This window comes from Setaria italica, chromosome IV, assembly GCF_000263155.2.
Source record: "Setaria italica strain Yugu1 chromosome IV, Setaria_italica_v2.0, whole genome shotgun sequence".
Taxonomy (NCBI): domain Eukaryota; kingdom Viridiplantae; phylum Streptophyta; class Magnoliopsida; order Poales; family Poaceae; genus Setaria; species Setaria italica.
In genome coordinates, this window is record NC_028453.1 from 20,553,713 (window position 1) to 20,579,054 (window position 25,342).

The 25,342-nt window shown below is 42.6% G+C and overlaps 1 long non-coding RNA gene across 1 annotated transcript; it reads right to left on the minus strand.

Annotated features, from left to right (window-relative positions):
* Nucleotides 1–21,790: 21,790 nt before the first annotated feature.
* Nucleotides 21,791–24,969, minus strand: LOC111257118. Its single transcript, XR_002677524.1, has 2 exons — nt 22,990–24,969; nt 21,791–22,017 (listed from the first exon to the last, which is right to left on the minus strand). It is a non-coding gene; the product is annotated as an uncharacterized LOC111257118 (long non-coding RNA).
* Nucleotides 24,970–25,342: the final 373 nt, after the last annotated feature.

A 25,342-nucleotide genomic window follows, 5' to 3' on the forward strand; every position in this document is an offset into this window, starting at 1 on the left:
AGATGCTCCTAGCATCCCAAGGAATATTCTCTTCTAACTCCTCTCCTTGTGCCACCTGGCAGGATCCGAGGCTCCGAGGTGGTAACTCCCAGCGAAACGGTCACAACCACATTCAGGAAGTCACCAGGAGTCACCACGTGGAAGCTAGGCACGATCGGAGTCAAAGGTGGTTTGGCCAAACCAAAGGTGGTTCAACCGAACCCCGGCCACTGCCTCTCGCGCACCCCTTCATTTGGGGCGCTGCCTGGTGGGCCCTCAAGTCAGTCCAGGGTGCACGCGCCGAGTTAAGGCGATTTACCCCCTGATGTCAGCCCACGGGTCTGTGTACTCTTCCTTGATTGGGTGGAATTGTGTTTCTTTGCCTCTTGGGTGTTGTTGACGTAAAATCTGGGCTTCAGGCTTCTACGTTGAACAACACGGAGGACCTGAGAGATCTTCTTAACTCCAGTGCAGGCTCCAAATGGACTTACGAAGGTGCAAAGTGTGCTAGTCAATTTGACTTGAAATTGAAAAGGCCAACGTTAAATTCTTGAGCCGATAGGCGGCTAAGCCTCCGAGCTCATAAACAAGCATTACTTTGAATAAACACCATAACTGATATGAACCCGCTAGGGTTGATTCCCGATCTTTCGATGAGAGGTGTGGGATAACTCGATTGGTCGATAGAGACGACGTTCACGACCCAACTATAGCCTTCCAAGCTGCGCCTTAGCAACCAATATACCACCTCCAATAGTTGCCGCAATCTTGTGGAGCACAATCAACCAAACCACTAGGGTAATTCCTACAAGCAAACAAGGAACAAGCAAGAACAAGTATAACAAGCAACTCAATTGCAAATATAGAGATGGAAACCAATCTGAACTCACAAAGTTGGGATCCTGAATCGAGTAGAACGGATGGTCTAGTCGACACACGCGTCTACAAGGAAGTAGCAATGGCTAAACTTTCAACAAAACAAAACCCAATCTATTTGTGGTGGCTCTAATCCTTATTAATACCTAGGAGGACGACCAGGGGGGTGTTGGGGTCGTGCTCCAACCCTAGGACATGTCCCTAATGGACCCAACTTGATACATGTGTTGGGATACGAGGTAGGCTACGCTAGCACAAATCAAAATTTCTACCGCGTATAACCAGGAACAACTAACGTATAAGGATCACGGGATTACCACTCGACGCACTACTGGTGCGGAAGATGTAGATATGCGTCGATGCAGTGAAGACGATCACGTAGTCGTACGTAGTCGAGCAACGTAGTCGTACGTAGTCGATCACGTCACGTCCAGCAGCTCCTCAGCAGCTCGTCCACGTGCAGCAAAATCGCCTCCGGTGCCGCGGCTCGTCGTGGCTCGTCGGTGGCTCGTCGACGGCTCGTCCAAGTGCTGCAGGCGCAACACCTCCAAGGTATCCACACGTGCAGGGAGGAAGCGTCGCAAGCTGGACTGCTAGATCTGCGAGTTGCAACAGGCGAGGGCGTGGGAGGCGCGGCAGGTGTGTTTTGCCAAAAGGTGTAAACCCTAGTGCGCCCCCACCCCTCTATTTATAGAGGTTCCTGATGGGCCTCTGGGTCCGAGGCCCATTAGTACTTCTAAACCTAATCCAACTCGGATCAGATCCGAATTGGGCTTCCAACCCCTTAAGTGTGTGACTCTATGGGTTTGGATACGTATAGACATGGCCCGAGTACTCCTACTCGGCCCAATAGTCGGTAGCGGCCTCTAGCAAGACGTGCCAACTCCTATACGCACACGAAGATCATATCAGACGAACCATCACAACATAATATACATGCTATTCCCTTTGCCTCACGATATTTGGTCTAGCTTCAAGCCGACCGCTCTTTCTCGATCCTGTGATTCGGAATCCCATTGTAGGTTAACTCTTAACCGTACGTAGCATGGCCATGCATTTTCGGATCCGATCACTCGAGGGGCCCAGAGATATCACTCTCAATCAGAGAGGGGCAAATCCCATCTTGATTGACCATGTCTCATAGCATGCTTCTTGACAAACCCGAAAGCTACCTTTATAACTACCCTGTTACGGCGTAGCGTTTGATAGCCCCTAAGTAGGTCGATCCACATCTAGAATACATGCGACAATCTCAGGTCTAAGGACAAAGCGTATATGTGGTTTAAAGAGAGAACTACTTCTCGTGTTGGGTCAGTCCTAGCACATGTCTCCACATGTGTCCACATTATTAGTTCAACATCTCCATGTCCATGACTTGTGAAACATAGTCATCAACTAATACATGTGCTAGTCTAATATTCATGTGCGTCCTCACATGAACTCCGACTAGGGACAACTTTAGAATAACCATACAAGTAAAGAGTTTCACATACAATTCACATAATTGCAAATCAATTCAAGTAGCCTTCAATGGATATTCAATGAACACAACATACAAATCATGGATACAAATGGAATATCATCATCTCTATGATTGCCTCTAGGGCATACCTCCAATAGTCTCCCACTTGCACTAGAGTCAATCTAGAAGGTACCTAATACCCATAGCTCTTACATGCGTATCATGCTTAGCCTGCGGGAGTGGTTTTGTCAACGGATCAGAAATGTTCAGATCCGTGTGTATTTTGCATATCTTGATCTCACCCCGGTTAACGAAGTCTCGAATGAGATGAAATCGCCGCATTACGTGTTTGTTCTTCTGGTGGTTCCTTGGCTCCTTTGCTTGCGCAATTGCCCCATTATTATCACAGTAGAGATTCAATGGGCTGGACGCATTCGGGAACACACCAAGCTCAATGAGGAAATTCCTTATCCAAACACCTTCCTTCGCGGCTTCCGAAGCCGTGATGTACTCGGCTTCTGTCGTAGAATCGGCCACCATCTCCTGCTTGGAACTCTTCCAACTAACAGCACCACCATTTAGTGTGAACACAAATCCTGATTGTGACTTTGAATCATCTCTGTCGGTTTGGAAACTAGCATCGGTGTAACCTGTTACAACGAGCTCCTCCTCACCTCCATAGACGAGGAACATATCTTTAGTCCTTCTCAAGTACTTAAGAATGTTTTTCACCGCTGTCCAGTGACTCTCACCTGGATCAGATTGGTGTCTGCTTGTCATACTTAGCGCATATGAAACATCTGGGCGAGTACTTATCATTGCATACATGATAGATCCAATAGCCGAGGCATATGGCACTCTACTCATGCGATCCCGCTCATCAGCAATCGAAGGACACTGAGTCTTGCTGAGATGTATGCCATGTGACATAGGCAAGAACCCTTTCTTTGCCTCTTCCATGCTGAACCGCTTCAACACTTTGTCAATGTAAGTATCTTGGCTTAAACCTATAAGCCTTCTTGATCTATCTCTATAGATCTTAATGCCCAGAATATATGCCGCTTCCCCTAAGTCCTTCATCGAAAAACTATTTTTCAGTGAAGTCTTTACAAACTCAAGCATAGGAATGTTATTTCCAATCAGTAATATGTCATCCACATATAAGATTAGAAATACTACAGAGCTCCCACTAACCTTCTTGTAAACACAAGACTCTTCTTCGTTCTTGGTGAAGTCAAACCCTTTGACCACTTCATCAAAACGAATGTTCCAACTCCTAGATGCTTGCTTCAATCCATAAATGGATCTCTGAAGCTTGCATACCTTTCCAGCATTTTTCGGATCGACAAAACCCTCGGGCTGTATCATATACACGTCCTCAGCTAGGTTTCCATTCAGGAAAGCTGTCTTGACATCCATCTGCCATATCTCATAATCAAAATATGCAGCTATAGCTAGAATAATCCGAATGGACTTAAGCATCACTACGGGCGAGAAGGTCTCGTCGTAGTCAACTCCTTGAACTTGTCGAAAACCTTTTGCGACAAGTCATGCTTTATAGATGTGAACATTTCCATCCATGTCCTTTTTCTTCTTATAGATCCACTTGCACTCTATGGCTTTAACACCATCAGGCGGGTCAACCAAGTTCCAAACTTGATTGTCTCCCATGGACTCTATTTCGGATTGCATGGCACTCTGCCATTTTTCGGAGTCTGGGTCCATCATTGCTTCTACATATGTCGCAGGCTCATCATTGTCCAACAATAATATTTCCCGCATTTCGCGGAGCCTTGCCGACCTTCGTGGTTGTGGCGGTGCTTCTCTTGCCATGGGTATCTCAACTTGTTCTGCTACGTTAGCATCACTCATTGATTCTTGCCCGATCGGCTCATCTTGAACTTCTTCAAGATGCACTGCCTTTCCACTCTTTTCTCCTTTGAGAAACTCTTTCTCTAGGAAAACCCCGTTCCGAGCGACAAATACTTTGCCTTCTGATCGGTTGTAGAAATAATATCCCAAAGTTTCCTTTGGATATCCCACGAAAATGCACTTATCCGACTTGGGTGTGATCTTGTCCGACTGAAGTCGCTTGACAAAGACTTCACATCCCCAAATCTTTAGAAAAGACAAACTAGGAACCTTTCCAGTCCATATCTCATATGGTGTCTTAACTACGGATTTAGATGGTACCCTATTAAGTGTGAAAGCTGCTGTTTCTAGAGCGTATCCCCAAAATGACAACGGTAGGTCCGACTGGCTCATCATTGATCGAACCATGTCTAACAAAGTTCGATTACGTCGCTCGGACACACCGTTTCTCTGAGGTGTTCCAGGCGGTGTAAGTTGTGGAACAATTCCGCAACTCTTTAGATGATTGCTAAACTCGTGGCTCAATTACTCATCTCCACGATTAGATCGTAAGGCCTTAATTTTCTTGCCACACTGATTTTCAACTTAATTCTGAAATTCCTTGAACTTTTCAAAGGTTTCAGACTTGTGCCTCATCAAGTAGACATAGCCATATCTACTAAAATCATCAGTGAAAGCTATGAAGTATTGGAATCCTCCTCTAGCCGTCGTGCTCATTGGTCCGCATACATCACTATGTACGAGTTCCAACAAGTCTACTGCTCTCTCAGGAAATCCTGTGAAAGGCGTCTTGGTCATCTTGCCTAGCAAGCAAGCCTCACATGTCTCGTATGATTCAAAATCAAACGAAGTTAGAAGTCCATCAGAATGGAGCTTCTTCATGCGCTTTTCACTTATATGACCTAAACGACAATGCCACAAGTAGGTAGGACTCAAATCATTAGGCCGAGGCCTTTTAGCACTTACATTACAGACAGGTGAACCATCAAGATTTAAAACAAATAATCCATTCACAATGGGTGCAAAAGCCATAAACATATTATTCTTAGAGATCACACAACCATTGTTTTCACTCGCAAATGAATAACCATCCTTCATCAAGCATGAAGGAGATAAAATATTTCGACTTAAACTAGGAAAAAAATAACAATTATTCAACTCCATAATAAATCCTGACGGGAGGTGGAGTTGCATCGTCCCGACGGTCAACGCAGCAACTCTTGCATTATTGCCCACGCGGAAATCAACTTCTCCTCTTTCCACGCTTCTACTTCTTATTATTCCCTGCATCGAATTGCAAATATGAGCAACCGATCCGGTATCAAATACCCAAGAATTAATAATTGTATCAGCGAGAAATATGTTGTCTATAACATGAACAACAAGCGTACCTGAGGTAGAAGTACTCTTACTTCCGCCATTCTTCAAGGAAGCTAGGTACTGCTTGCAGTTTCTCTTCCAGTGACCAAGTTCATGACAGTAAAAGCACTCTTTGTCTGGAGCAGGTCCAGGTCCAGCTTTAACCTTGGGCGGTGGGTTTGGCTTGGACGTTCCAGCCTTGCCCTTCTTCTTCCAAGAATTGCCCTTCTTCTTAAAGCTAGGCTTGTTCAGTATCGCCATCACATGGCTGGTACTAGCGCTTTTCTTGATGTCAGCCTCTGCTGTTTTAAGCATGCCACACAGCTCATTCAGACCCTTCTCCGTCCCATGCATATGGTAGTTCGAGATGAAGTTCCCATAGCTAGGCGGAAGAGACGAAAGAATAAAATCAGTGGCCAACTCTTGGCCCAGTGGGAAGCCTAGCTTCTCCAACCGTTGAGTGTAACCAACCATCTTGATTACGTGTGGTCCTACTGCTGCGCCTTCTGCTAGCTTGCTCTCAACAAAGGCCTTAGACACATTGAACCTTTCAGTCCTGGCCTGTGTTTGGAACATGTCTCTAAGCGTCACGATCATATCGTGCGCCTCATGGTTTGTTTCGAACTGCATCTGCAGCTCGGGTTCCATGCAAGCAAGCATAAGGCAGCTTACTTCGAGGTTAGCATCACATGCTTTCTTGTAAGCATTCTTAGCAGCAGCAGGTGCATCATCAGCAGGTTCTTCTGGTAGTGGGTTGTCTAGAACATCTTCCTTTTTCTCAGCCCTGAGAACAATTCTCAGGTTACGGATCCAATCCGAGTAATTTGTTCCATTCAACTTGTCCTTCTCAAGGACCGAACGCAAAGCAAACGGTGTAGTGCTGCTAGGTGCCATTTAATCTACAACAAAGTAATGCAAAATACACTAAGACAAATGTATCCATGATAGAGTAAATCACATTAAACTATTTTAACAAAATCTACTCCCACTAAAATCCATATCCCTCTATTGAAACTTAGTGATTCAGGATCCACAACTAACAAGTCCACTAGTGAGCTTTAGCATCACCGCTAGCAAACAAGGTAGATCGGTAAGCAACTTTTGCTAATCATATCACATATGACTCCTGTTGTTGGGTGACATCTCTATGTCTCGGCGCCTAACCTTTATGCCCCAAGGTCCTTAACCGTTAAGATAACCTTGTTAAGCAAACCAACCCTTATGCGTGTAAGTGTCCGACACAAACCCGTCTAGTCAAGGAAAACTAGTGGCACCCTAATTTCATAGACCCACCACTAATTGTACAAGACATGGGACGGTGCAAGTTTTAGTTGGGAGGGCATACTAACTTAAACTTTGTGAGGGATCGTTCTACTTCTAACATCACAGCATGCAGAAAGTAAAACATAAACAGAATAGCATTCACACAGTTGTGACACAGTATGGCCCGTTTTTCTTATGGTGATCTCCATCTCCATAGAAGCTGTTCACCATGGTGATCTCCATCTCCATGTTCCATGTGCGCCATCCTTCTGGTGATGAGTCCTCCAAGAACTTAGAACATGCTATTACACCTAATAGCTAGTAAAGAAGCTAGTAATGAAGATTACATAGTTGCTTGGATCATCACAGATTGGTACGCAGACCATTAAATACAATAAAGTGACAACACATATAGCTCCTGCCGTGTTGCCGTACGCGCGACACGCAGGTCACGAATGAGTTACACACATGCATCACATACACAAGGGGGCCATACTGATCACAAGATACATACATACATCCTGCAAAACAGAGTTAGGCGCCCTAACGTTCCAAACTTCGGATGCCCGAAACCCCATCTTCCAAGCCGAATTTGGGAAATCTAATCTCGCCGAAAACGGCGAAGCGGTTGAATTTCATGTGTAACTTTTTCTGTAGATCAATTTTCATATAAAATTCGCCCCGATCCGAGATCGTACCGAAAAGTTACGGCTGATTTACCGAAGCATACGCATACGGCAAAAATCCTGACCCCGGCAGTAGATCTCATCTACCATTGCACATCTAATGCGCCTGGCGTATGACCCTGGATTTCGATTCGACCAATCATATTGATCTTCGCTCACTGCAACTGGATTTACGTGTATCACTTAATTCCGATGGCGGAAACCGACCGGTAGGAGTATGTCGTTACACTACCATTGCAGCAAGGGCACGAAAACAGGACATAGATCAAACGGAAAACTCGCATATCTCCATATGCACACATCCCGAATCCAAAACTAAGCAGCTACGGCTCTGATACCACTGTTGGGATACGAGGTAGGCAACGCTAGCGCAAATCAAAATTTCTACCGCGTATAACCAGGAACAACTACCGTATAAGGATCACGGGATTACCACTCGACGCACTACTGGTGCGGAAGATGTAGATATGCGTCGATGCAGTGAAGACGATCACGTAGTCGTACGTAGTCGATCAACGTAGTCGTACGTAGTCGATCACGTCACATCCAGCAGCTCCTCAGCAGCTCGTCCACGTGCAGCAAAATCGCCTCCGGTGCCGCGGCTCGTCGTGGCTCGTCGGCGGCTCGTCGACGGCTCGTCCAAGTGCTGCAGGCGCAACACCTCCAAGGTATCCACACGTGTAGGGAGGAAGCGTCGCAAGCCGGACTGCTAGATCTGCGAGTTGCAACAGGCGAGGGCGTGGGAGGCGCGGCAGGTGTGTTTCGCCAAAAGGTGTAAACCCTAGTGCGCCCCCACCCCTCTATTTATAGAGGTTCCTGATGGGCCTCTGGGTCTGAGGCCCATTAGTACTTCTAAACCTAATCCAACTCGGATCAGATCCGAATTGGGCTTCCAACCCCTTAAGTGTGTGACCCTATGGGTTTGGATACGTATAGACATAGCCCGAGTACTCCTACTCGGCCCAATAGTCGGTAGCGGCCTCTAGGAAGACGTGCCAACTCCTATACGCACACGAAGATCATATCAGACGAACCATCACAACATAATATACATGCTATTCCCTTTGCCTCACGATATTTGGTCTAGCTTCAAGCCGACCGCTCTTTCTCGATCCTGTGATTCGGAATCCCTTTGTAGGTTAACTCTTAACCGTACGTAGCATGGCCATGCATTTTTGGATCCGATCACTCGAGGGGCCCAGAGATATCACTCTCAATCAGAGAGGGGCAAATCCCATCTTGATTGACCATGTCTCATAGCATGCTTCTTGACAAACCCGAAAGCTACCTTTATAACTACCCTGTTACGGCGTAGCGTTTGATAGCCCCTAAGTAGGTCGATCCACATCTATAATACATGCGACAATCTCAGGTCTAAGGACAAAGCGTATATGTGGTTTAAAGAGAGAACTACTTCTCGTGTTGGGTCAGTCCTAGCACATGTCTCCACATGTGTCCACATTATTAGTTCAACATCTCCATGTCCATGACTTGTGAAACATAGTCATCAACTAATACATGTGCTAGTCTAATATTCATGTGTGTCCTCACATGAACTCCGACTAGGGACAACTTTAGAATAACCATACAAGTAAAGAGTTTCACATACAATTCACATAATTGTAAATCCATTCAAGTAGCCTTCAATAGATATTCAATGAACACAACATACAAATCATGGATACAAATGGAATATCATCATCTCTATGATTGCCTCTAGGGCATACCTCCAACAACAAGGCCCATTGGGCCAAAATAAGGTGACGCAGCACCTCTCGACAGAAAATCTCTCGATAGTATTTTGATGATTGCGGCCTCCTAAGAATAGATATGGATACGATTCTAGATCCATATGAAAATAGACTTCATAAGGATTCCAAGGAGTACTTGAACGCTCAAAACAGAATCCGAATATGGTCGTGGCGGCCGTTGCAAGTTGGCACAGAGTTGCACTCCGAATCCAACCCCGAAACATGTTGGATTGGATCTCTTTCTTTTCCTGGGCCAAAAGTAACGCGGTGGCCTGGTGGAGGACGTTGGGAATACTTGGACTTGACCCCCAATCTACTTCTTTGGTCCTCCATACCTTCCATGTGTCTTTAGCACTATTTTTGATCCACGTATGTATTTCTAAAATTGACGACGAACACACATCATGGTGCAACATCAACTCATCAAATGTATCAAATACAATCATGGTAAAGAGTTGTTTCACCTGGGAATCAAAAGTTACTAATGTGGTTATATCCGAGCAGGTGATTTCCTCATCATTCTCCCCTTCTTGGCTGCAAGTCGTCCTCGACTTGCTCCAATAGCTTTCTAAGGTGCTTGCTTTGATGTTGGAGCACACAGTGATGGCAATGCTGCATGGCCACAACCAGTAATGCTCCCCTTCTTTGATCTTACCCTGTTGCATATGGGAAAAACCAGGAAAACTTTGCAAGACATTATTAGTGTTAGTGCAGCCCTCTATTTGATCATGGTATTGTAACCCAAAAGGATATTTCAAATTAGAGCAAATATAAACTTTATGCACCAAATATTCTCCTTTGCTGTCGTATTTGCCAATTGGATGAAGCGAACAATGATTAAAGCTTGGCAAACCAGAATCAAATTTAAGTTTCTCTTTTAGACAACTTAGATTACACAGAACATCAAATTCAATATAACCCAAAGTATTTAAAGAGGATAGCAAATTCAGTTCATCTTGTGCACAAGTAATAGAATGAAAAAGTTTATCTTCATCACATTTGTATGGTTCCAAACTAAAATTATCACACTTATTCACTACTTGTGGCATAGGAGTAAAAGAATCATAAGCACAGAAATCATCTTTATCACAAGGAACAGCAAGTAATTCAACTTGTGACAAAGGTAAATCAACAGTGGATTCCACTATTTGTTGCTCTTCAAGAGCATGCAGAGTGGACAAATTTTGGATATTTTGGGTCACATCATTCTTGCAATTATTCACAGATAATAGAATTTCCTTTTCAGCATTGAGAGCAAGACAAAACAATTGACCAATATGGCTATAAGAAATGCTAATTAACAAGGTTCGAATTTCAGAATTGAGCCCTCTCATGAATCTACTCATAACATCTTCCATGTATTTATCTAATCCACCATACATGATACAAATTTTAAAATCATGGAAGTATTCTTTCACAGGCCTACTACCTTGCTTCAAGTTGTCTAATTTTGCAAGCAAATAATCAGCATAACATGCCGGAATCAATGCATCTCTAAAAAGAAATTTGAAGTCTTCCCAAGATTCTAGAACTTTGTTGTGCTTACAAATGCGTTTCCATTCTAGCAAAGCATATTCAGTCAAAACATTAGAGGCAATATAAACCTTTTGCTTCTCTGACAGGTCATGCTCATCAAATTCATTATCTACTTTTAGCTCCCAATCAATGTAAGCTTTAGGATCAAACTTACCATCATATAACGGCAAGTGTTGAATAACATCCTGAATATGAGGGTCTAGTTTCAACAACTCAAAAATCTCCGTATCACCTATCATGATTAGTAGAAAACAAGAAACACAAAACAATATGTATCCTCCTGTCAACTACTAGGATGTGTTGGTTGTAGAAAACAAGGCTCTGATACCAACTGATATGAACCTGCTAGGGTTGATTCCCGATCTTTCGATTAGAGGCGTGGGATCACTCGATTAGTCGATGGAGACGATGTTCACGGCCCGACTACAGCCTTCCAAGCTGCGCCTTAGTAACCGATACACCACCTCCAATGGTCACCGTGATCTTATGGAGCACGATCAACCAAACCAGTAGGGTAATTCCTGCAAGCAATCGAGGAACAAGCAAGAACAAGTATAACAAGTAACTCAATTGCAAATATAGAGATTGAAACCAATCTAAACTCACAAAGTTGGGATTCTGAATCGAGTAGAACGGATGGTCTAGTCGACACACGCGTCTACAAGGAAGTAGCAATGGCTAAACTTTCAATAAAACAAAACCCAATCTGTTTATGGCGGCTCTAATCCTTATTAATACCTAGGAGGACGACCAGGGGGGTGTTGGGGTCGTGCTCCAATCCTAGGACATGTCTCTGATGGAACCAACTTGATACATGGCTCATTGGGCTAAAATAAAGTAACGCAACACCTCTGGACAGAAAACCTCTCGGTTGTATTTCGATGATTGCGGCCGCCTCAGAATAGATATGGATATGATTCTGGATCCATATGAAAATAGACTTCATAAGGATTCCAAGGGTACTTGAACGCTCAAAATAGAGTCCGGATATGGTCGTGGCGGCCGTTGCAAGTTGGCACAGAGTTGTAGTCCGAATCCAACCCCGAAACATGTTGGATTGGATCTCTTTCTTTTCCTGGGCCAAAAGTAACGCGGTGGCCTGGTGGAGGACGTTGGGAATACTTGGACTTGACCCCCAATCTACTTCTTTGGTCCTCCATACCTTCCATGTGTCTTTAGCACTATTTTTGATCCACGTATGTATTTCTAAAATTGACGACGAACACACATCATGGTGCAACATCAACTCATCAAATGTATCAAATACAATCATGGTAAAGAGTTGTTTCACCTGGGAATCAAAAGTTACTAATGTGGTTATATCCGAGCAGGTGATTTCCTCATCATTCTCCCCTTCTTGGCTGCAAGTCGTCCTCGACTTGCTCCAATAGCTTTCTAAGGTGCTTGCTTTGATGTTGGAGCACACAGTGATGGCAATGCTGCATGGCCACAACCAGTAATGCTCCCCTTCTTTGATCTTACCCTGTTGCATATGGGAAAAACTAGGAAAACTTTGCAAGACATTATTAGTGTTAGTGCAGCCCTCTATTTGATCATGGTATTGTAACCCAAAAGGATATTTCAAATTAGAGCAAATATAAACTTTATGCACCAAATATTCTCCTTTGCTGTCGTATTTGCCAATTGGATGAAGCGAACAATGATTAAAGCTTGGCAAACCAGAATCAAATTTAAGTTTCTCTTTTAGACAACTTAGATTACACAGAACATCAAATTCAATATAACCCAAAGTATTTAAAGAGGATAGCAAATTCAGTTCATCTTGTGCACAAGTAATAGAATGAAAAAGTTTATCTTCATCACATTTGTATGGTTCCAAACTAAAATTATCACACTTATTCACTACTTGTGGCATAGGAGTAAAAGAATCATAAGCACAGAAATCATCTTTATCACAAGGAACAGCAAGTAATTCAACTTGTGACAAAGGTAAATCAACAGTGGATTCCACTATTTGTTGCTCTTCAAGAGCATGCAGAGTGGACAAATTTTGGATATTTTGGGTCACATCATTCTTGCAATTATTCACAGATAATAGAATTTCCTTTTCAGCATTGAGAGCAAGACAAAACAATTGACCAATATGGCTATAAGAAATGCTAATTAACAAGGTTCGAATTTCAGAATTGAGCCCTCTCATGAATCTACTCATAACATCTTCCATGTATTTATCTAATCCACCATACATGATACAAATTTTAAAATCATGGAAGTATTCTTTCACAGGCCTACTACCTTGCTTCAAGTTGTCTAATTTTGCAAGCAAATAATCAGCATAACATGCCGGAATCAATGCATCTCTAAAAAGAAATTTGAAGTCTTCCCAAGATTCTAGAACTTTGTTGTGCTTACAAATGCGTTTCCATTCTAGCAAAGCATATTCAGTCAAAACATTAGAGGCAATATAAACCTTTTGCTTCTCTGACAGGTCATGCTCATCAAATTCATTATCTACTTTTAGCTCCCAATCAATGTAAGCTTTAGGATCAAACTTACCATCATATAACGGCAAGTGTTGAATAACATCCTGAATATGAGGGTCTAGTTTCAACAACTCAAAAATCTCCGTATCACCTATCATGATTAGTAGAAAACAAGAAACACAAAACAATATGTATCCTCCTGTCAACTACTAGGATGTGTTGGTTGTAGAAAACAAGGCTCTGATACCAACTGATATGAACCTGCTAGGGTTGATTCCCGATCTTTCGATTAGAGGCGTGGGATCACTCGATTAGTCGATGGAGACGATGTTCACGGCCCGACTACAGCCTTCCAAGCTGCGCCTTAGTAACCGATACACCACCTCCAATGGTCACCGTGATCTTATGGAGCACGATCAACCAAACCAGTAGGGTAATTCCTGCAAGCAATCGAGGAACAAGCAAGAACAAGTATAACAAGTAACTCAATTGCAAATATAGAGATTGAAACCAATCTAAACTCACAAAGTTGGGATTCTGAATCGAGTAGAACGGATGGTCTAGTCGACACACGCGTCTACAAGGAAGTAGCAATGGCTAAACTTTCAATAAAACAAAACCCAATCTGTTTATGGCGGCTCTAATCCTTATTAATACCTAGGAGGACGACCAGGGGGGTGTTGGGGTCGTGCTCCAATCCTAGGACATGTCTCTGATGGAACCAACTTGATACATGGCTCATTGGGCTAAAATAAAGTAACGCAACACCTCTGGACAGAAAACCTCTCGGTTGTATTTCGATGATTGCGGCCGCCTCAGAATAGATATGGATATGATTCTGGATCCATATGAAAATAGACTTCATAAGGATTCCAAGGGTACTTGAACGCTCAAAATAGAGTCCGGATATGGTCGTGGCGGCCGTTGCAAGTTGGCACAGAGTTGTAGTCCGAATCCAACCCCGAAACATGTTGGATTGGATCTCTTTCTTTTCCTGGGCCAAAAGTAACGCGGTGGCCTGGTGGAGGACGTTGGGAATACTTGGACTTGACCCCCAATCTACTTCTTTGGTCCTCCATACCTTCCATGTGTCTTTAGCACTATTTTTGATCCACGTATGTATTTCTAAAATTGACGACGAACACACATCATGGTGCAACATCAACTCATCAAATGTATCAAATACAATCATGGTAAAGAGTTGTTTCACCTGGGAATCAAAAGTTACTAATGTGGTTATATCCGAGCAGGTGATTTCCTCATCATTCTCCCCTTCTTGGCTGCAAGTCGTCCTCGACTTGCTCCAATAGCTTTCTAAGGTGCTTGCTTTGATGTTGGAGCACACAGTGATGGCAATGCTGCATGGCCACAACCAGTAATGCTCCCCTTCTTTGATCTTACCCTGTTGCATATGGGAAAAACTAGGAAAACTTTGCAAGACATTATTAGTGTTAGTGCAGCCCTCTATTTGATCATGGTATTGTAACCCAAAAGGATATTTCAAATTAGAGCAAATATAAACTTTATGCACCAAATATTCTCCTTTGCTGTCGTATTTGCCAATTGGATGAAGCGAACAATGATTAAAGCTTGGCAAACCAGAATCAAATTTAAGTTTCTCTTTTAGACAACTTAGATTACACAGAACATCAAATTCAATATAACCCAAAGTATTTAAAGAGGATAGCAAATTCAGTTCATCTTGTGCACAAGTAATAGAATGAAAAAGTTTATCTTCATCACATTTGTATGGTTCCAAACTAAAATTATCACACTTATTCACTACTTGTGGCATAGGAGTAAAAGAATCATAAGCACAGAAATCATCTTTATCACAAGGAACAGCAAGTAATTCAACTTGTGACAAAGGTAAATCAACAGTGGATTCCACTATTTGTTGCTCTTCAAGAGCATGCAGAGTGGACAAATTTTGGATATTTTGGGCCACATCATTCTTGCAATTATTCACAGATAATAGAATTTCCTTTTCAGCATTGAGAGCAAGACAAAACAATTGACCAATATGGCTATAAGAAATGCTAATTAACAAGGTTCGAATTTCAGAATTGAGCCCTCTCATGAATCTACTCATAACATCTTCCATGTATTTATCTAATCCACCATACATGATACAAATTTTAAAATCATGGAAGTATTCTTTCACAGGCCTACTACCTTGCTTCAAGTTGTCTAATTTTGCAAGCAAATAATCAGCATAACATGCCGGAATCAATGCATCTCTAAAAAGAAATTTGAAGTCTTCCCAAGATTCTAGAACTTTGTTGTGCTTACAAATGCGTTTCCATTCTAGCAAAGCATATTCAGTCAAAACATTAGAGGCAATATAAACCTTTTGCTTCTCTGACAGGTCATGCTCATCAAATTCATTATCTACTTTTAGCTCCCAATCAATGTAAGCTTTAGGATCAAACTTACCATCATATAACGGCAAGTGTTGAATAACATCCTGAATATGAGGGTCTAGTTTCAACAACTCAAAAATCTCCGTATCACCTATCATGATTAGTAGAAAACAAGAAACACAAAACAATATGTATCCTCCTGTCAACTACTAGGATGTGTTGGTTGTAGAAAACAAGGCTCTGATACCAACTGATATGAACCTGCTAGGGTTGATTCCCGATCTTTCGATTAGAGGCGTGGGATCACTCGATTAGTCGATGGAGACGATGTTCACGGCCCGACTACAGCCTTCCAAGCTGCGCCTTAGTAACCGATACACCACCTCCAATGGTCACCGTGATCTTATGGAGCACGATCAACCAAACCAGTAGGGTAATTCCTGCAAGCAATCGAGGAACAAGCAAGAACAAGTATAACAAGTAACTCAATTGCAAATATAGAGATTGAAACCAATCTAAACTCACAAAGTTGGGATTCTGAATCGAGTAGAACGGATGGTCTAGTCGACACACGCGTCTACAAGGAAGTAGCAATGGCTAAACTTTCAATAAAACAAAACCCAATCTGTTTATGGCGGCTCTAATCCTTATTAATACCTAGGAGGACGACCAGGGGGGTGTTGGGGTCGTGCTCCAATCCTAGGACATGTCTCTGATGGAACCAACTTGATACATGGCTCATTGGGCTAAAATAAAGTAACGCAACACCTCTGGACAGAAAACCTCTCGGTTGTATTTCGATGATTGCGGCCGCCTCAGAATAGATATGGATATGATTCTGGATCCATATGAAAATAGACTTCATAAGGATTCCAAGGGTACTTGAACGCTCAAAATAGAGTCCGGATATGGTCGTGGCGGCCGTTGCAAGTTGGCACAGAGTTGCAGTCCGAATCCAACCCCGAAACGTGTTGGATTGGATCTCTTTCTTTTCTTGGGCCAAAAGTGACGTGGTGGCCTAGTGGAGGACGTTGGGAATACTTGGACTTGGCCCCCAATCTACTTCTTTGGTCCTCCATACCTTCCATGTGTCTTTAGCACTATTTTTGATCCACGTATGTATTTCTAAAATTGACGACGAACACACATCATGGTGCAACATCAACTCATCAAATGTATCAAATACAATCATGGTAAAGAGTTGTTTCACCTGGGAATCAAAAGTTACTAATATGGTTATATCCAAGCAGGTGATGTCCTCATCAATAACAGTTAAATTTTCAATATAATCATGAAGTATAAATAAACAGAAGCATTAATGGCGTGTGCCATCAGCTATGTGAGCTGACGAGCTAGGATAAATGCAATATAAAACAATATCCATAAAAGGAGTCCTTGCTAGCCACGCACATATCAGATAAATTAACAGATCTACTTAATATCATGAGACGTAGATTGGACTTAACCAAGATAGTACGACTGAGAGAACATCAACCTCAATCTATTAATATAAAAGATTAGAGCATGGCAACAAGAACCTCCTGCCTACCACTTATGAGCTTATTAAGCTAATGGATCTAATTAATGTCATGAGACGTATATTGAACTTAACTAAGGCAACACGGCTAACAGGACATTAACTTCTGCCCACTAACTTGATAGACTAGTTTGTGGTAGCAAGGCCTTGCACGCTAGACTATCAGCTCGATGACATCATCCTTCTACCAAGAGATATGGATAAGACCCAACCGAGGCATGGGCTCTCATCGGTAGCGTTTTGACGTTAAGGATCCAAAGGCTAGAAATGCGAGGGGCAGGAGTGAAGATCTATCGGACCTAGCATATATAAAGCATGTAAAGCAAACAAGATCTAACGACCGATATGATAAGATAATAGGTGAACGCTTAAACAAGATCAAGAAGCTAATAAGATAACCTAACTAGATCTAAGCTGTTCGATAACTGCGAGCGCTTGATAAAACTAAGAGATCGATACGATACAACTTAATAAAACCAAACAACTTGATAACTATGAGCAACGTTGAAAACAAATAGAATTTTGAACAAAGCCTAGAAAGTTCTACTTGCAATCTAAGTTAAGTCGGTAACTAGCCTTTACGATAAGAGATCAGAGTGTTGGACAATGCCTAGAAAATTCTGAAATAGATAATGTACTTACAAGCTTGCTTGAGATCGAAGCTGATGCAGCCCTGCGCAAGAAGAAACTCGCCGATTTCTACTCTACTCCTACTCCTAGGGTTTGGGCGGCGTGGCACCGAAAGGCTGTATTAATTGATTGATTATTATTCATTACAAGGCTCATGTCTTTATATTTATACCTAGAGCAAAATAAAATCCTAGTCAGTTATGACATGAACTAGTACAAACGAATCTAAAAACTACTAAAGATATACCTCCACACTTTTCCTTATTTGGTGGGGTCAATTTTGCTTTTAGATTGGATTCTCCTAGATCTTCTATCGGCTTTTGGAATCCAATCACCCATGATGTCTTTGATCAACACAGGGTCATCAATAGACTTTCTTCTGCAAGTCCATCTGCTGTCAGAACCTTATCCTCATCAGTTGACTCTGGGCAAAAGCCAGTGTCAACACATGCCCCCCAATTTTGGAACATAATATTATGTTCCAAAATTCTCTTCTCTTGTCAGTACCTCAAGGGTTCCAAGCCAATATCCTTCCAAAACCAAAAGAGTCGTTATCACAATCATGACCCTTTTTCCCAGGTTTCGCAATGGCACCTCCCTCGATTTTCAGGATTCTCCGGTGAAAATCTTATTATATAACCTCCTCGTCCTTTCATCTTTTTTACCAAGCCAACCAAGTTTTCTGCCACCACATATCAGAAACAAGGCTCCATCAGGAATCATCTTCATCAAGGCGCAACAGACGTCAAAGCCTCGAATAGCTCCAATGGCTACCTCCAACCTCATCCCAAAGGTACTGTATATCATCACCTCATCTTGATGATTTAGATCTGATCTACCCTTTTACCAAATCCCTATTTTCGATTCAATTTGTGATAGGCACTTAGAGATCATATCCTAATTTTGCTTAGCGATCTGAATGGTGCATTCTTCCTTGGCCCCATGGGTGATGAGGATCCCATCGATTTTATTAATGTTGAAATCCAAAGGATCCCTTACAAAACATCCTCCATGGATTTAGATGATTGGATAGATGGTTTCCACTTATGGCCGTGTAAACTCCAAGGTTGGAGGACATTGTATCATAGGGTGTCAATAGCCAAAAGTGTAGAATGGGACGAGTTGTGCATTGGCATTGCATAGAACTTTCCTTGTTCGAGATGGAAAGGGACAAACCCATCTTAACCGTCACCTCATATTTCTAGTCCAATGTGTTCAACGCTTTTATGTTTGGGGATGGTCCAATGGCTCCCAGCTTACTAGACATTTACATGCTGACAGGTCTTGACATTACTTCCCCTGTCTCCCTATTTCACCTTAAGAGCATCAACAAGCACAAGTTGGATACAAAGGGTATGATGAACTAGAGAAAATATATCATCACCTTCAGCAAAACTTCAGGACCCGTCAATGACAAGGAGCACACAACTTTCCTGAATATGTGGTTAGAGAATTTTATGTTCCATGGATCAACTTTAATTCCATCAGATTCACAATGTTTTCCCAAAAAGCTATCCATTGCTGGAAAAATCCCTCTTGGACAATATTTATTGGGTGTCGTATACTCTCTGATGCATCATGTATCAGCCAAATTACGAGCTGGCTCTCCCATTGGCTCAATCAATGGTCCATGGTGGTTTATCCAACTATGGCTCAATGTTTACACTGCATCAACATTTGGAAGAAACCCAACTGTAAACTCTTTCCCATCCAACTATGCTAAAGGGGATAAAGTCACACGTTGCATATGCACACCCTTTGGTGAAGCAGCATCAGCTTATCCTAGTGCTCTATTAACAGCATCATCAGTAATCGATTTGTTCAAGATCTTCTATAATGGATTCTTCTAGCCATCATCCCTTTGGTTCACATATGCAGACAAGAACAACAGCTTCGAATTACCAATTGACCTAGATTTTGACCAAGTGGGCATCGAACGCAGCACATCCATCTTACTGACCAGCATCTCCCCATATGTACTCCCTGTTGGCTTTGGTCAAGGAAGATCTCTAAAACCTTCTTATGAATTTTATCATCCATTAGTCTTTGTTTGTCAGCTAGGCTTTTGGCCAAGTCCTAATTGGCTTATTCTTTATGGACAAAGTGAGAGCTAGGGAACCTTTGGATCAGTCCCTCAAATTTGGAAGATTAAAGAATTTAACCTCCTCACTGCCTTTTCCCATCCTATTGGAATGGAAGCGCCTCTTGGGATATGCATCAAGGTTTTTTGTCCGATGATGAAAACAATGGTGAAATCATCTAGCCAACAAATCAGCTACGTACTACTGCAAGAAGATTTTCTTAGAATATGATTCAATAAATGAGGTAAAAGTTCTACTCTCAATTCTTCCCAGCTCTTTCATCGCTATTTCTCATTTTCCTTTACTATGTCCAGGAAGAAACCGATGATGAAAACTCGGTTGTGAGTAATACCGGTCAGTCGATTGACTATGGTCCACCAACTCCTACCCCGATCCTGGGAGCCGAGGCCCCACCAGTGTCTACTCTTCTCAAAGGCATCTCTTCTCTCAACAAATGTAAGTTTCCTACCAAGGATACACATCAAAGGAAGAAGAGGCAACTACATATTGGATCAGCATCAAGAGTATGATCTTTACATTCTCTTCATTTCTTTAAATGTCCCCTTTGCTAAATTTCCTTTTGCCCCAGACATTACCAGATTCAGCATCGGCTTATCCGGTAGAAGATAAATTCTTGCAAGAACAGCGCGATCCAATCAAGCAAGAACCTCTATTACAAATTCAGTAAAATTTATGTTTGAAATAATCAATGTTCATAGTTTTTCCATATATCAACTCATACCCTTTTTGCAGGAAGAGACGACCCATGAAGAACCAATCAACCATCCAGGGGCCACTTCGTTGGCTTCGATGTCACTCAAGAATCCAAGGTCTGCAGCCGATGGAGACAACTCTCAAGTCGATGTTCATTTGCAACAACAGATTTGTGCCCAGGTACGAATCTTTTGCTCTTAACAGCAACACCCTTTCAACGAAGAACTACTCATCCTGATCAATCTTACAGGTTGACAAGCCATTAACATCAGCACTCTTTTCCTTCAGTTTTGACGAGTATGTAAGTGATGAGGAGGTCAGTTCAAGCCAAAAGAACACCCAAATCTCACTGAATGTCAAGGGTCAACTATCGGCTATACTAAAGATGCTTTGTCAAGATACTTCAGTTTGCTGGAAGACTCAGAGCTGATTCAGAAGCTATGCAGGCTGATCAGAAATCATCTGGCCCCAGACTTGGCAGTAGCGCTAACCTCAGCAGCCTTTATTGAGTCAAACTTCCTCCAAGTTCATGCCGCTCAGAAGCGTATAACCGATAGGCAAGCTAGCCAACAAGCTATGCTTAAACTTGAAGCTGATCATCAAAGTCAAAGTACTCAAGCAGTAGGCTGACAACCTAGCAGCTTCTTCTTCTGCTGTAGAACAAACTTTAAAGGAACTGGAAATCAAGCGAGACTAGTTGATGCAAGAATTAAGAGTCAGATTGACATTTATCCTAGTGCAATCCAAAAAAATTTTTAAGAAAGAAGAGTTGACAGCTTCTATCAAGCAAGTATGCTGCCAACACCAAAGCATCAGCCAAGTGTCAAGATCGGATGAAGACCTTAAGTTGATAGCCGACATAGAATAAATCTGACTGTGTGCGATCGAGGCCATCGAGAAGGTATTGTAAAAAGAATACTTTAGATTTTCCTTACATCATCTTTTACATAACTCCTATGTGCTTGCCTCTCTTTCAATATCTTAGTGATAAACAGAATCACGTATCTATCCAAATGCTAGGATAGTATTTTTTCAGATATCTTCCATTAAGGCTTTTGCAAATATTTCTCCTTCAAGGGTGTGACAAAACCGTCAAATTGAAACTCTAATTAAGTATAATGGCCATCATTTGAACACATCCAGCTCATTAATTTAATGGTTTGATTTGACACCCTGCATTTACCAATATGCCGATCGAAACAAACACAGTAGTCTCACGCAAAGGTAGGTGCAGATAGTACAAACGTAGCAGCTTTTACACAAAATAAGTGATACAACATACGGATGATACAAAAGTTTACAAAAAGAGTTCAAGTACAAGAATAATATGTAGATTTGAAAGGTGCAACTGGAGTAAAGTTTAAAACACAAATAGCGGTCATCTAACTACAAAGTGAAAGCGACGCCGAGAAGAAGACATCACATTGAGCCCACCGATATGATATCACAGAGCAGCGGCACCTCCTGAAATAAGGTCACAACAACAACCCTGAGTATACTAATACTCAGCAAGACTTACCCGACTATGGTATATACTCAGACGACTCCTAGTATGCAAGGCTTTTAGCTCTGGGTTTGTTTTGCCAAAAAGTAACTAAGATTGGATCCTTACTTTCAATATTTTAGCTAAGTTTAAGGTGAGAGAAGTTACTTTTCTAAGTTTGTAGGAGTACAACATTAGTGTGGAAAAAAATAATTGATTAGATAAGCAACATCAATTATCACCATCACATTACACTTGCTTACTAGTGATGTAGCGTAGTGACTAAGGTTCTGTTATCCGAGAGGTATGGCGAATCAATTCGATTTAATCCTTGCAAGAAAAATCTAACCACACGACAAGTGCACACTCAGAGGTCACATAAGGCAACCTTTCATGAGTACACTACCAAATATCTGAACTCTGTTCACAACTCCCGAGAGTCAGCCCCCATCATGACACCACAAGCAACTCGGTCATCGGTGGGTTATAGGTCCTTTTCCCCGCCCTCATTCCACGCCAAGAGGAGCTCGCATAGTTCAAATTCCGAAGTGACACAAGCTACATCGCCTACCTCCTACTCCTAGCATGTGATTAATATTGTTCAAACTTGGTCAACAAGGCCAGCAACGAACAAGCCTTAATCGATATAGGCCTTGTTCAAACTCTTTCAATCCATATTTCATATCCTTAACCAATCTCCGCTCCGCCCGGTCTCTCACTTTATCATGTGAACCATTTATCCATAGAACAAATATAAGTATCCAAAGACCCTATATCTCGTGAGTGACAGGCAATCAAATTTAATTAAGCATGGCAGCGCTAACAACCTACACATACTAATGTAACTATAGGAACCTATGGATCATGCATTTAGGGTTTCATACCACTCCTAGAAACGTAAATGCAAAAATATATAATTAAGAATATTGTATAGTTATGAAAGTAAGGGTTACGTTGTAGCGTTTGCCTTCCAAATGTTCGTGGTTAGTTCTTTCGAGGCCTTAGCCCTTCCAGACCTTGGGCCAGGTCTTCGGACTGCTTGTGCTAGGACTCCTCCTGCACCTGCTCCTCCGCTACGTCATCTACTGCGGTTCCTACATGAATGCAGAGATGCAATGCGAGTGAGCGAATACAATTTAAGATTTTTGACCGGACAGTTGAGCAGGCAAACAAGCTAACTACACAGAAATAGGTAGCTCAGCATGGCAGGTGGACTAAAAGAAGTGATTTCAGCATCTTAGTGGTACAATCATTTAGTACGGATTAATTAGGCATAAGCACATCTCACCTGGAGCCTGAACTAACTTTGGATATGAGATAAATTAAGTAGGCAAAAATAATTTAATCACAGATAAGAGCATTCGGCCTTGCCTAAACATACTAAAAAATACTTTCCCTCTTCAAAACAGATTTAAGAACACACATAGAGTTGGCTTCACTAATTGTTGGCATCTTATGAACTATTGATGAACGAATAAATAAATAAAAACTTAACCACTATTTAGCGAAAACTACCAGTTCAAAGCTATTCATGAGTCATAGCAGATTTTATCTGTGCAACGTTATCACATAAAGTCACAACAATAGTTGATGGTATTGGATAGATTATGCGTCAAGGGAACTAACATGATTTATCTCATAGGACTTCAAGCAACAGAGAATTAACCATTCATTTAACAATTTATTCATCACACACAAATAAACCAAAAACAAATGGACAAACATTTCATGAGAAACTGCATTTGCATAATGTAAGGAATAACGATACAAAGATATGATAGTTGGTTTCATGATTTTTAGAGCTACCATTATTTTTCTAGGAATTTCACAGAATCAAGCACGCACAAGTGTTGACACGAAGGAAACTAACTAGCTTTGGTCATCTCTTCACCAAAGCGTGCATACAAGCAGAGTGCTAGGCCTGCACCTGCTCCTTGGCCATGCTTTGCACTCGATGACGGGCTGCACAAGGCACACGATGAGGGGATTGGTGGGCTTAGCGTCTGTATAGGAGCTCCAAGAGCAGCCTGTGAGCATGGATAGGTCCTGGCCGTGGCCTGCGGATGGACGCACGGAAGCTCACCGGCGGCCACGAAAACCGGCGACCCAGCATGATTTGAACTACAACAAAGAACGCAAGCATCTACAGCAGAGGTGATCGATGCGCTCCCCAGTTCTCACTGGTTCGCGCTGCTTGGAGCTCACCATGGAGGCGGCCATGGCGGAGGTGCATGCGGCGGCGGCGGCGACTACGTCCTGGCCAAGAGGGCCGTGCACGCAAGGAGCTGTCACGTGAATACGGTTTGAAGCGTTGGACAGCGAAGACGGAGGCCGGAAGACGGAAGTGCTCGGCGGCGACTGCGACCCACGGCCGTGAGATTTGACATTCACGGCACGGGATTCGTTTGGGTTCAACGAGGCTTGGATGAGAAGGGAGCCAGAGATGTGTAGGATCCTGGGGTGAGAGGGATTTAGAGTTGGTGGCTTGTGGCTGGAGTATTTTGGCCGGCGGTGACCTGTGAGGTCTGCTCGTTCTTGCACAGAGGGAGAAGAAAGAACGAGAGGGAAGACAGAGAGAGACAACAGGCCTTGTTCCACTTGCAAGAAGGCAGGGAAGGAAGTGGCGCTGACGATCTCTGTGCTCTGGATAGCGGAGAAGGCACGGGTGAGGAGCTGGCAGTGAGCAGCGGCAAGGACAACGCGAGGACGGCCAGAGCAGTGGCGTCGGAGTACCGGCGTGACGTCGTCGGCATGGCAAGGCATGGGCGCGGCATGGGTACGCAGAGCAAGTGGGAGTTGACTGACCCGCAGAGCCGTGCAGTGCTGGCCGCGGAAGCCGGCGCGTGGCGGCGTCGTGGCTCGCCGGCGACCGAGGCCTGCAGCGCGTCGTGCAACAGGTAGAGGAGGCTAAGGCAGAAAACGTCGGTTTGACCCGATTTGACCAAGATTTTGAAGGATCCAATAAGGTTTTCACTGGTGCTTATCCTACTCAAATGAAAGTTCATTAGTTGTACTACAAATTTTATGTTGGTCGGAAGTTCAGTGTGTAGGCAAAATAAATTTTTAACGTCAATCAAACATAGCCAAAAAATATATCACTCAAGCACAAAGTTTCAAAAACACACGCACAAATGTACGACTTTCATTTGTTTGGGTATTTAAACATGAACCTGAGCCAAAAATAATTCCTTTGACCATTCCAATTACATTTGAGCCTAATTCTCATATTTTTCGTATTTATACCTTTTATCATTATTAAATGGCAGAAATAGCCTAAACCCTTAATTCCTTACATTTTAATTAACA